Genomic DNA, 13,427 nt, shown 5'->3' on the forward strand with positions numbered 1-13,427 from the left:
AGTCACTACAATCTAGGCTATAAATCATTTTAATCACGCTGAGTGAAATGGTAGTTTAAGAGAAGGCCTAAAATTTAATTCTCAAATATTTATGTTATTAGAGGTCCTATTGATAAATACTACATAACTAAAGTTATATAGAATTAAATTTCCAACCATTTATGTCTTATACATATGCAGATATTCATGAATTTGTATTTTTGGGGAAGTCCATATCAACGCCGAGGCACGAGATAATGGGTACACAGAATTTAATAAAAATCTGTATGTAGAGTCGGGGAATAAGGAACTACTGTCTAAGTTATAAATAATTTTTTTCATCCTGGATAAAATGGTAGACGCCTAAATTGTAATTTTTAAATACCGATGTTATTGGTCCTATCGATAAGTACTACATAACAAGTTATAGAGAATATACAATTTCCGATCGTTTATGTTTTATTCAGTTTTACCATTCCGACTATGATAAGAGTGGTATTTCAGAGTCGGAAGAAAACTAAATGTGAAGGCCTACAATATCGAAAGCGCAAAACAGTGATCAACAATAAGATTACATTCATCATTGTTTCTTGTGATGTTGTTTGTCTCTTATGCTGCCACTCATGTCCAATAGATGGGGTTACTGCTGCGTACTGAGTATAACAGCCTGCCTGAATATTGGCAGGAAATAGCTGGGGAGTTAGATAACTTTCTTCTTTAGCATGCCATTCCTCTGGTTCATACATTATCTGATACTGCCGGTACGTAACATAGTGGTTCATCATAGTATTCCAGTTATTCGATCCCTACTCTGATGCGCTGTTTGGAATGAGCAGTGTGCACACTTACCGGAATAATAGCATAGATTGGCACCGTAGTACTCTTTGTTAAAAGTGAGAAAATGTGTGGTTTTTAATTTAATTGCAACATTCCTACTGATGTCATTTTAATGACCTGTGTTGATTTCAGCTGGGAAAACCAGTCTTTCTGAGGTTGTAAAAAGCCAGGTGGAGAGTGAGTGTCTGCTATTATAATGAAAATTCTCCAACTTGATTGTGACTGATAGTACGCACGAGGGCCTACCATTACAATGAAAATTCCCTAACCCAGTCTTCACACGAGAAAAGATGTACGGCGACTTCCCCGTCACGTTTCTGGGGTAACGTTAAGAGCTATGCAATTTAATCGAATTTTACTCACAATGTGCACACTACCTAACCTAGAATTTAGGAAGCTAAAATAACATGTCCTGACTAATTCATCATCGCCGAGCCAAAACTACTGGACAGAAAGAAATGAAATTTTGAGGATACATTTATATTAGAATTCAGGTGCTCGCTAAGGGAGGATTTTTTGATATTCCACTGCTAAGGGGGTAAAAAGGGGGGTAAATTGTTTAAATGAAAATATCTATACCTCAAAACCTTGAAAATTTCGAGCCGTAAAATTTGGTATTTGGAATCTTCTTAAAAATAAAGAAACATATGTTTTTTCATTTTCTGAAAATCCTCTTAACGGGGTGAAAGGAAGTGAACAATGGGTTCAATTATTTTAACGAGGATACTTATATATAAAAGAACTGAAGATATTACAGACATGAAAATTGGTACTGGGAATCTCCTTTAAAAAATAAAGAAACACGTATTTTGTTGTTGTTGGAAAATCCACTTACGGGGCTTGAGGGGAGAGGAGAAGATGTGAAACAGATTGAATAATTTTTATGACGATACTTAAATCTCTAAAACTGAAGACATTACAGACGTGAAAATTAGTGTAACGCATATATATAGGCGCCCTCTAAGGACCAGTTTCAAAAAAATTCTTCACCCCTAAGGGGATGAAATGGGGATAAAGGCCTGAAAACCAAAATATTAATCCCTCCAAAACCGTTCATCAGACAAAGTTGAAATTGCACTCAATGATTGCTTCTTCATATATTAGATGTTAAATAAGACGTGTTTAGAAACACAGTCCTTAAGGGTAAATGGGGGTTAATATCCGAAAACAAAAATATTCCTTTCTCTGAAACTGTTTGATATACCAGGTTGAAATTTAACAGGATGGTTCCTGCTGTATGTCTTATATTTTCAATAAATTTTGGTCTTAAAATAGTACACCCCTAAGGATTTTTGACTGGGAGTGGAGGCTGACAACATCAATATTCATTTCTGTCCAACCGTTTGACATATGGGCTTGAAATTTCACATGATGACTGTCCTATATGTGTTCGATTTTGAATAAGATGTAGTCTTAAACAATACACACCTAAGGTGTGGGGAGTTGACTAGGGGGTGAGGTCTTGACGATATGAATATTCATTCCTCTTTAACTATTTGGCATACGAGTTTGAAATTTCACACGACCGTTGCTTCTATATGTAATAGATTAAAAAAAAAAAAAAAAAGTGGTCTTAAAATAATGCACCCTTAAGGTGTTTTGACCAGGAGGGAAAAGCCTGAAAAAATAAGTATTTGTATCTCTGAATCTGTTTGATTTACTTATAAGGCTGAAATTTCACATGAAGGTTGCTCCTATATGTAATAGATTTTTAAATAAAAAGTGCTCTTAAAATAATGCACCCCTAAGGGATTTTGACTGGGGGTGAGGCCTAAAAACAAGAATATTAATTTCTCTGAAGCCTTTTGACATATGAGGTTGAAACTTCCACATGATGATTGCTCCTATATGTTTTAGATTTTCAATAAGGAAAGTTCTTAAAACAATACACTTGTAAAAGGTTTTGGTTGTGTGGGGGGGGGGGGGGGTGATGGGTGACAACTTGACAAAATTATTCATCCCTCCAAACTGTTTGATGTATGAATTTAACTTTGGATGTTCTGGGTGTCAAATATGAGATCATTCAAAATATTTCATGTATAAGGATTGGGATTATGTAGAAGTTGTTGATAAGTCTCCAGAACAGCCCAAGTACTTGATCGAATTTCTGACTCGTTTTCTTTATTGTCAAAAAATGTTATTTGTAAAACTTGAGGGGTTTAACTGAACTTCATACACAATTGAAGGAGACTGTATACCATTAATGGTACGTACGAATTCTTGCGGACATTGAATGTCTAATACTTAAACCTCTCAAATTACTAATCACTTTCCACAAGGTTAATACATTTAATAGGCCTAAATAATAAAGAGGGCCGATGACCTAGATGTTTAAACAACAAGCATCATCATCATCATCATCATCATCAAATAATGAAGGTTTCATCTCAATTTTCATCAGAGACCGGTGTTGCCCTCTATACATGTCTTAGATTTTAAATAAGAAGTGGTCTTCAAACAATACAGCCCTAAGGGCTTTTCGTTTATGTCCTAATTGTAAAATATCGTATACTTCAATCAGGGCTTTAGATGGTGGCCAACTCTCAAAAAAGCACATTATCCATTCTTCCAAAACCGCTACAGGCACGATCTTAAAATTTTACATGAAGGGTAATCTTGTATGTCCTCCATTTATTCCTCCATTACTGTTGGATGTTTCACAGGCTGATCACTATTACATCCTAGATGTTAAATAAGAACATTAATAATCATTCCCTAAAAACTGTTTGACACACAAACTCAATAGGCAGTAGACTCTCCAAAATGTAAAATTTTGAAAAATTACTTTCAATTTAAAACTGTAGCGAAGCACGGGTATCTAACATATAATTGTAATCCAAACATTTGTACCTTGGTCATCGCACAAGTCAGTTTGTACCTTTGTCCTAAATCCTAGCATAGATTGAGGAAGGGCAGGGTAGAGAAGACAGGTAATCCGGTTCATCTGTGGAGTGGTAAGTTTCTGCACCGATCTCTGATAAAAATTGAGATGAAACCTTCATTATTTGACGATGATGATGATGCTTGTTGTTTAAACATCTAGGTCATTGGCCCTCTTTATTATTTAGTGCAAAACACTACCATAACGTGGAGTAGTGTCCAAACAAGTTGTGCGATATCAAACATAAACTCTCCAGATGCACAGTGTTTTACAAAAATACGGACTTTTTCTAATGTTGAGTATAAAGATATTTCTTGTTACATTGCAATGTAAGTAATCTTGGGTAGCGAATTTTTAAACATTAAATTGGATAAACATTACTTAAATTGCTTTCTGGGTTGCCATATGACCTGAAAAAGTGGGATTGTCGTCAATTTTAGCATCGAAAACTATGTTCCCCCTGAAGTTTTAATTTCCTGCAAAAATTCTGAATTTTTCCTATTTTTGAGATAAAAATTAAAGCTTCTCTCTCTGAATATAATTTGGTGCATCTTCTTCAGCTTAGTGTTTGTGGTATACTTATAAAGTTGCAAAGTTCTGTAAATACTACCAATTCGTTTATTCTTTGCCATTCCTTGCTTTGTCTGTACTGCTGGGGCTTTTTCTCTCACATCATTGTATGTATTAGATCTCATAATCTGATAAACATGAGTAAACAGAAATAATGCTACTTGTACTTGTACTCGGGTGGCTACGACTTTACACTGCGACCGCGAGCAGGGAAGGATCTGAAGACTCCCGCTTCCATTTGACAGGCGACGAATTCTTTGGCCATCAAAATGGAATTGAATGGAGTGTGCCCAGACAGTTGGTATGGGATACATTAAGGAAAAAACAAGTTAACAGAGTGGAAGTGCAAATGATAAAAGCTATGTGTTAGTAGGATAAACAAAATGGTTCAAAGTTCAAACTGGTCTGTACTCTCCCCCCTACTATTCACCATAGTCATGGATGAAATTCATAAGAACATTGAACAGAGATCAGGAAGACAGCCAACAAAAGCCACGTTGTTTGAAGATGATAAAGTGATATGGGGTGAGGATGAAACGGAAGTGCAAAAACAAGTACGGAATCAAGAGATAGAAAAAGTTGGGATGAAAGTAAGCACAGAGAAAACTAAAACAATAGTGATGATAAAGGGAAGGAAGGAAGGAAGGAAGGAAGGAAGGAAGGAAGGAAGGAAGAAGAAAGATAAAACTGAATGGTAAAATTCTAGAAGTGGTTAAAAGTTTCAAGTACTTGGGAAGTGTGATCACAGAAGATGGAAAGATAATTGAGGAAATTGGGAAAAGAATACAACAAGCAAACAGCTACTACCAGAGTGTAAGGGGTACTTTGTGGAACCAAGATGTCCTGAAGAAATGTAAGAAAGTACACTAGTGTCCAAAAGTGAAGCATAAGTTACAAGTAAGCAGGGAAACAGGAAATAGACCGCAAATCGCATGACGTATGCACCTGCCAACCTTAAGTCTTCATTCTGTATAGGAAAGAAGTGTTCCCTGCTTTGACTAGCGGTGTAACCACAAGGTAAACACAGCCAGTGCCTGCGCCCCATATTCCCTCAGTCGTGTCTGCCCTGATATAGTATGCAGAGTGTAGCCTCGTGGCGAACGTGACAACGTAACGGCACAACGATGCCATTTGGACCCCGCTTTGTAGGGCAGAATACTCGGCCGCCTGGCAGCAGGCCAGACAGAGACCAAAGTCGCTGTATCCTCGAATGTGCCATAAAGTGTCATTTCCAGGCTTTGGAGACGATTTCCAGACACGGGAGATGTTAGTCGTAGGCCAGCACCAGGTCGACCAAGGGTAACCACCCCACAGCAGGACCGATATCTGGCCTTAACCGCCCGACGAAATCGGAGTGCATCTGCAAGACAATTGTCGGCAGAAATTGCAGGTGTCTCAGGGGTTGCCGTTTCGTGACAAACTGTGTACCAGAGGCTCAGAACAGCAGGGCTGTTTGCCCGACGTCCAGCGGTGTACGTACCGCTCACTTCAGCACAGAGACGGGCCCGTTTACTGTGGAGCCGTCAACATCGAAACTGGACCATGAATAAATGGTAGCATGTGCTCTTCACAGATGAATCCCACTTCAGTTTGCAGAACAATTCCCGTCGCACATTAATCTGGAGAGAATCGGGTAGCCGATACAACCACAGGAACATCGTGGAACGGGACCAGTATTATGGTGGTGGCGTCATGGTTTGGGGCGGCATCATGTTGAATGGCCGTACGGACCTGCACATCTTCATGGGTGGTCCGAGGAACACTGTTAACGCTCGGAGATACGGGGATGAGGTACTAAGACCCCTTGTTCGACTCTTCTGGTCCAGACTTCCTCTTAATGGACGATAATGCCTGACCGCACCGTGCTGTGCTGGTGGATGAATTTCTGCCTGGGGAAGACATTCATCACATGGACTGGCCAGCGAGGTCTGCGGATATGAATCCTATAGAACATGCCTGGGATGCATTGGGGAGGTGAATTGCATCCCGTCAGCCTCCACTAAGGACCCCCCAAGACCTTCGCATCGCGCTTTCGGAGGAATGGGATCGACTGCCACAAGAGCTCTTGGACCATCTGATAGAGAGCATGCCACGTCGCTGCGGAGCATGTGTAGCCGTTAGGGGTAACCATACACCCTATTACCAGCATATTTTGTTGTGGAAGACATTGCCAAGTTTTGTTAGTTGTTGTCAAAGGTGTACCTTAGCTATCAGAACTTTTCTGACACTGTTTTCTTGGACAAGTTGTGTGACATATGGTGTGTGCGTCAGCTTCTGTTTGTTCAGCAATCCCTCTGACATTCTTATCAGGTGGCATGGCCTCGTTTATTGATTATGCCTAACTTTTGGACACTAGTGTATTATATTCAACCCATTATGAACCCATACTAAACTATGCAGGTGGATTGTGGACTACAACAAAACGAGAGGAGAGTAGAATACAGGCAGCGGAGATGAAATTCCTAATAGCTATCGAGGGCAAGATCAGAAGGGACAGCATTAGAAATGAAGAAATAAGGAAAAGGACAGGAATCTTGAAACTTCAAGACAGGATAGAAACAACAAAGCTAAAGTGGTATGGGCATATGATGAGAATGGGAGGAGAGAGAGTGCCAAAAAAAAAGCTTTTTCAGAGAAGTTAACAGGAAAGAGAACACGAGGAAGACCCCGAAAGAGGTGGACAGATTCAGTGTGGGAGTGCATAGAGAAGAGGGGAGGAAAACAAGATGTACTTAAAAAAGGAGGAGAGTGGTGGAGAGACAGGCAGCGATGGAGGTCCTTGATTCACAACCCGACCCGGGAAGCTGGAAACGGGAAATACACCGCATTAATATTGATGATGATGATGATGAGTTGTTGTTACAATCCTTTCTGTTCCGTTGGTTATAGATAGTTGCAATTACTGCTTTCGTCCAATCAGAAAGTATGGTACCTTACTACCATTCCATGCTAATCTTATTAGTCTGTGACGCCATTTCATCCCTGCCTTCCCATAATACTTCAGTATGTCAGATCTAATTTCATCTATTCCTGCTGCATTATGACAATGGAGTTTATTTATCATCATTTCCGCTTCATTAAGTGTAATTTCACCAACATAATTTTCCTTCTCCCCATGTTCGCAACATCACCAGGAAGTTTTCCTTTTACGTTGAGCTTTTAAAAATATTCCCTACACCTGTCCAGTGATTCCCTGGGATTTATTATGAGTTCACCTGAATTACCCAAAATTACTAAATTTAGTTTCTCCCTCCCTTCCTAAGGTTCTGTCCAGAAAAGTTTCCCTGCTGCTTGACCTAGCCTTTCCAGATTACCAAAATCTTCTCATGACTTCTTCTTGGATTCAACAACTATTTGTTTTTGTTCTGTTTCTTTCACCATCAGTCCTTCTTCGGAACCACATCTGATACACCTTTTTGGATTTACAAGCTTCTCTCACTTTATCAGTCCAACAAGATGTTCACTTTTTCCCATCTGTTCCTAGGCATTCCCTTGTTGTTTCTGCTACAGCTTCCCTGTATGCCACCCATTCACTTTCTATATCCTGAACCTGGTTAATGTCCACTGTTTGGAACTTTTCACTAATCATATCTATGTATTTCTGTCTAATTTCCTTGTACCGGAGATTTTCTACCCTTATTCATTTGCAGACAGATTTCACTTTCACTGTAGATCAGATAGTGGTCTGTACCATCAAAAAATCTCTGGAAAAATGGCACATACCTAACAGATTTCCCAAATACAGTGTAAGTTAAGATATAGTCTATTATGAATCTGGTACCCCTAGCCTCCCATGTGTTGCAGTGAATAGCCTTACGCTTGATGAATGTGTTTGTAACTGCTAAACCCATAATAGAACAGAAAGTCCAGCAAACGCTTCCTATTCCCATTAACTTCCATATCTTCCCCACATTTACCAATCACTCTTTCGCATCTTTCAGTTCTATTTCCAACTCTCTCATTGAAATCGCCCATTAGCACTATCCTGTCGTTGCTCTTGACCCTGACTGCGATGTCACTAAATGCTTCATAAAACTTGTCAACTTCATCCTCATCTGCACCTTCACATGGTGAATACACTGAGACAATTCTAGTCCTAATTCCTCCAACTGCCAAATCTACCCACATCATTCGCTCATTTACGTGCCTAACAGAAACTATGTTACGTGCAATGGTATTCCTGATAAAGAGCCCTACCCCAGACTCTGCCCTTCCCTTTCTAACACTCGTCAAGTACACTTTATAATCTTCTATCTCTTCCTCGTTATCTCCCCTTATTGCTATCAGCTTCCAGATGCATCCTCTTTATTGACTCAGCCAGTTCTACTTTCTTTCTTCCATACACCGCATTAATATTGATAGCTCCCCATCAAATTCAAATTTGTTCCCCAATAGGGAACATGCATGATCCGGGGTCTTAATTAAAAAAATTACTAATCTGATTCAAAATTTCATGCAGAATTCAAAACTGTGATCAGAATGTACAATTAATAACTCCAAACATGATAAAAATCTAAATTAAAGTACGAAAATGTCACGTCACGCAAGTACGCGATCTCAGTAGTGGTGATTATTGTTTTAAGAGGAAGTACAACTAGGCAACCATCCTCTATATAACACTAATCAGAAGGAAAATATGGAAGGGGTCCGACACTTCGAAAAATGAAGATATCGGGCAAAGGAAGACAAGGGCCACGAAGGGCGTGAAAATGAAAGACTCCCTAGCCCTCGCAAACCTAATAGCATCGGGGTCGGAAAAGAACAAGAGTTGACCAAGAGAGGTCGGATAGGATAGATGAAAGTGAGGAGCCTGGCACAAGTAAGTGGAAGCAATGCCAGGACTCGGCTGAGGGCCCCGTGATCGCCAACCCACGCTCCAAAGTTCAGAGCCTTGGGGCCCCTTTTAGTCGCCTATTATGACAGGCAGGGGATACCGTGGGTGTTATTCTACAGCCCCCACCCACAGGGGGATACGCGATCTCACTGGTCTGACGTCATCGTACAGGTTGACTGAATTAACAGACGAAATAACACATAGTATGCTTTGAGAAGCAGGATACACTTTGCGTATTTCTAATTTATGTTAGTGTCTGGTACAGTTAAATTCGAAGTCTATACATTGGATAATAATCTGAATGGTATATTTTAGACTTAAAATGAATCCTGCGCAGACAGTGAGGCCGAAAACTTATAAATGGTGTATAGTTCCGATGTGCAATAGCACATCGCATACCATCCCAAACAAATTGTTTATAAATGTTCCAAAGACGCTAAAACTAGGGAGAAATGTATTTTGGCGAGCCGGAGAAATGCTGATGATATATTGGAAAAGTCTACAGTTTATTTATTTTAAAGATCATTTTAACGTAAGTTCAATTTGTTTGAATTTTCAATCACTTTCCCATGTCAGCTGTTCTAGTGGTAACACTTTGAATTTTAATGTATGATGCTTTAATTCAATGCTTCATTTACATATTGGAATATGAAAGTAATAAACAGTGCATTAATTAATGCTGATTATTAAAGTATTCTCCAAACCTAACTTATGTTTTGGGTGATCCATGTCAAGGTAATAAATCTAAGGGATTATGAACCATATTGACAGCTCTAATTACACCAGTTTATCTTGGCATGCGACAGTTATTTATGTCTATATTGAAGAGCTTACATTTGTAAAGAAATTTAGGCTACAGCTAAATACTCTATAATATAACAAAAAATAAGCATGTACGTCACGAAAGAAAACAACGTGAATTTAACAAATGTATATCTCTACACAAAACCAATGCTTGTCTGTTGGGGTCTTATAAGTTAACAATGCTCAATTATAATAATTATCATAATATTAGTGAAATAAATAACATAATTGCACACAGGTGAAAATAGTGATGTTCGTGTTTAAGATATTATCCAACTTAGCCTACGTTTTAGGTTATATAAGCCAAGTCAATAAACCGAAGGGTAAAAATACCGGGCGAGTTGGCCGTGCGGTTAGGAGGACGCAACTGTGAGCTCGCATCCGGGAGATAGTGGGTTCGAACCCCACTGTCGGCAGCCCTGAAGATGGTTTTCCGTGGTTTCCCATTTTCACACCAGGCAAATGCTGGGGCTGCACCTTAATTAAGGCCACGGCCGCGTCTTTCCCATCCCTAGGTCTTTCCTGTCCCATCCTCGCCATAAGACCTATCTGTGTCGGCGCGACGTAAAGCAACTAGCAAAAAAAGAAAAGCTCAGTTTGTTAAAAGCCAAGTGTAATTAATGTTATTGGCTTTACGCCCGCTAACTACTTCTACAGTTTTTGGAGACGCTGATGTGCAGGAATTTAGTCCTGCAGGAGTTCTTTTACGTGCCAGTAAATCTACCGACACGAGGCTGACGTATTTGAACACCATCAACTACCACCGGACTGAACCAGGATCGAACCTATCAAGTTGGAGTCAGAAGGCCAGCACCTCAACCGTCTGAACCACTCAGCCCGACTTGTGAAAACTAGATGAAGTCATATTTATCTTTATTTTTATCTTGTTTAACTTTTTCCCTCCACCAAGTAATGTTTCTCTTTCATGGGCCCCGGAAGTGGGTAGGCCAGTTGCCCCAACCATAAATATATATATATTCGGGAAAGATAGACTATAGACCTATAGTACTATGATCTTTCTTTCTTTCTTAATCAGTTTATTCTTCAGGGTTGGTTTTTCCCTTGGACTCAGTGAGGGATTTCACCTCTACCGCTTCAAGGGCAGTGTCCTGGAGCGTCAGACTTTGGGTATGATGATACAACTGGTGAGGAGGGTCATAACCTCGCCCAGGCGGCCTCACCTGCTATGCTCAAAATGGGCCTTGTTGGAGGATGGGAAAATCGGAAGGGATAGACAAGGAAGAGGGAAGGAAACTGCCGTGGCCTTAGGTGCCTGGAAGAGAAGTGGGAAAATACGATAAACCACTTCGAGGATGGCTGAGGTGGTATTTGAAACCCCTCTACTCAGTTGACCTCCCGAGGCTGAGTAGACCCCGTTCCAGCCCTCGTACTATTTGTTTTCAACTTTCATGGCAGAGCCAGGAATCGAAACCGGGTCTCCGGGGATGGCAGCTAATCACATTAACCACTACACCGCAGAGGCGGTCTAGTACTATAATGCTACCTATATGTTTATGTTAGTGCTGAATCCGATTTTTTACTTTTCTAATGATGAAAGCCCGAAAATGTAATGTTATTCTTTAATATGGGAATCAGTCTAGAAGGAAATGTTGAAAGTGATGTGATTTATATCCAGGTTCGTTGTTATCCTAATACTATAAGTTACAGTACATTGCACGTATATGAAAGATGCCACTTACAAACTTGTTTTTTTATCCGCGAATTTCTGCGGCCACAAAAGTCACTATTTTTCAAGAATGATGACATCTACACATGGTAGATTGTCTGACTGTGCTGTTTTGAACCTTTCTTCTGTCATTTTGAAGTTATTCGCGATCACGAATAATAAACACTCGGCTTTTAGTAACGGCTGATGCACAATGGCTGGTAGAGTTGCACGCGGTACTGGATCGTGACGTCACAGCGTGCCGCTTCCGTCAGAGGCCGTTTCACTCGCCTTGCGGAAAGGCACTTTTGAACATTTTTTAATGGTAGAAAACAAGGTAACTTACCACAATGTAATACGTTTACGTACTATTTCATTGGTGTACTTTTCAAAAAAAAAATTTTTTTTGAAAATTATGCATGTTCCCTATTGTTTTCAAGGAGCCACTCTCCTGTCAAATGGGAGTGGCCTTCTGTTACTTCCATAGGTCCAAGGTTTCCTTAAAATGTTCTGAGCTTGGTGAAAATCCTGTGAAGCAGGATGCTTAATAAGTAATTACACATAGTCCAAGTGAGGACCTAGCCTAGCCGCCTGAGCACAAGAAGGGCCACGACTCAGAATATATCCCATTCGATAGCAACTGGTATCGTGACTCTCAGGACCACGTAATAGGCCAGTGAGCGGCTGCCCATGGTCCACGAACTAGGATGTCACACCACAAACTATATATCCTATTTCAAACTAGAATATTTGGAAAGAAAGTCATGTATTGCAATGGCCAAATTTTGCTTCAAGTATACCTAAAAAAGATGTTCCACTGAATGAACACTTGTTATGTACGGAACTAGTTTTATTACAGTAGAGAACCAGTTCCAACTTGTCATGGAGTCATCTCAGCTCAAATATTAAAATCAAGAAACATACATAGAGATAAAATGTTATAATGAAATAAAGTATAATAAGTTAAGTCTACCAAACCGTCAAGGGGTATGGAAATTATTTCTTATTGTCCTGTTATTTACATTTATGAAAGTGTCTCTGGTTTAGAATACTCATATAGAAAGTAACTAATGTTCCAAATAAATAAGTTATTCTGTAGTATGAGTGAAAATCTTTCTTGTAGAACTCTAACACTTCTGTGAACTGTATTTTCTGGTATACATTGAACTAATGTGCCTTGTTTACGAAATTCTGTCTAATCTTAGCAATATATTGGTGGTATTTATCAAGGCAGTTGTATGCACCCCTTGCAACTCGTTCTAGCTTGTTCTTTAAGTCTTGTGAGGAGTGCCAATGATGTGGCACTGATTTCAGTTTTAAGTCTTGGAGTGCTGCACTGGGTCCGTCTTGATTAGATGATCAACAGCACCTGCGTCGCTGCAGTTAGTGCCAGGACTGTCTGCGATGAGGTAGTGCCTGCTCATGGGTTCACATTCCCATCTGACAAATCACCATCAACAGTGTCTTAGAGAGGCTCCAGGCTTTTGGCAGGCAATCTAGCGAGTAGAAACCACCTCTCCTACCCTAACATTCTGATCATGAAAATATGTTCCACCACTGGGACTCAAACCAGCGGAGTGGCCACCGGGCGGGCTGAAAAGCACTTTACCATCGTCTGATTGGTGGAGCAATTCTCACTGCCGATCTCTTCCCTCGGTACTCGGCCGTGTGCCACGACAACCACTGTCGTGTAAGTGTGTGGTGTACATTTACGCCATCAGTTCAATAATAGAAGATGAAAACAATCTTCTTCAGTTTCCAATAGAATTTTAAACATGTTAGAATTTACTGCCATGCGCCTTAACATCAAAAACCACTGCTATTTTAAGTTTATTAAGGAATTTAAACGCTTCTCA

General features: G+C 39.9%; 1 protein-coding gene across 2 annotated transcripts in view; it reads right to left on the bottom strand.

Annotated features, from left to right (window-relative positions):
- The window catches only part of Best2 (bestrophin 2), a 232,724-nt gene that overhangs the window by 3,098 nt on the left and 216,199 nt on the right, over positions 1 to 13,427 (bottom strand). The window lies entirely within an intron of this gene.

This window comes from Anabrus simplex, chromosome 12 (assembly GCF_040414725.1).
Source record: "Anabrus simplex isolate iqAnaSimp1 chromosome 12, ASM4041472v1, whole genome shotgun sequence".
Taxonomy (NCBI): Eukaryota; Metazoa; Arthropoda; class Insecta; order Orthoptera; family Tettigoniidae; genus Anabrus; species Anabrus simplex.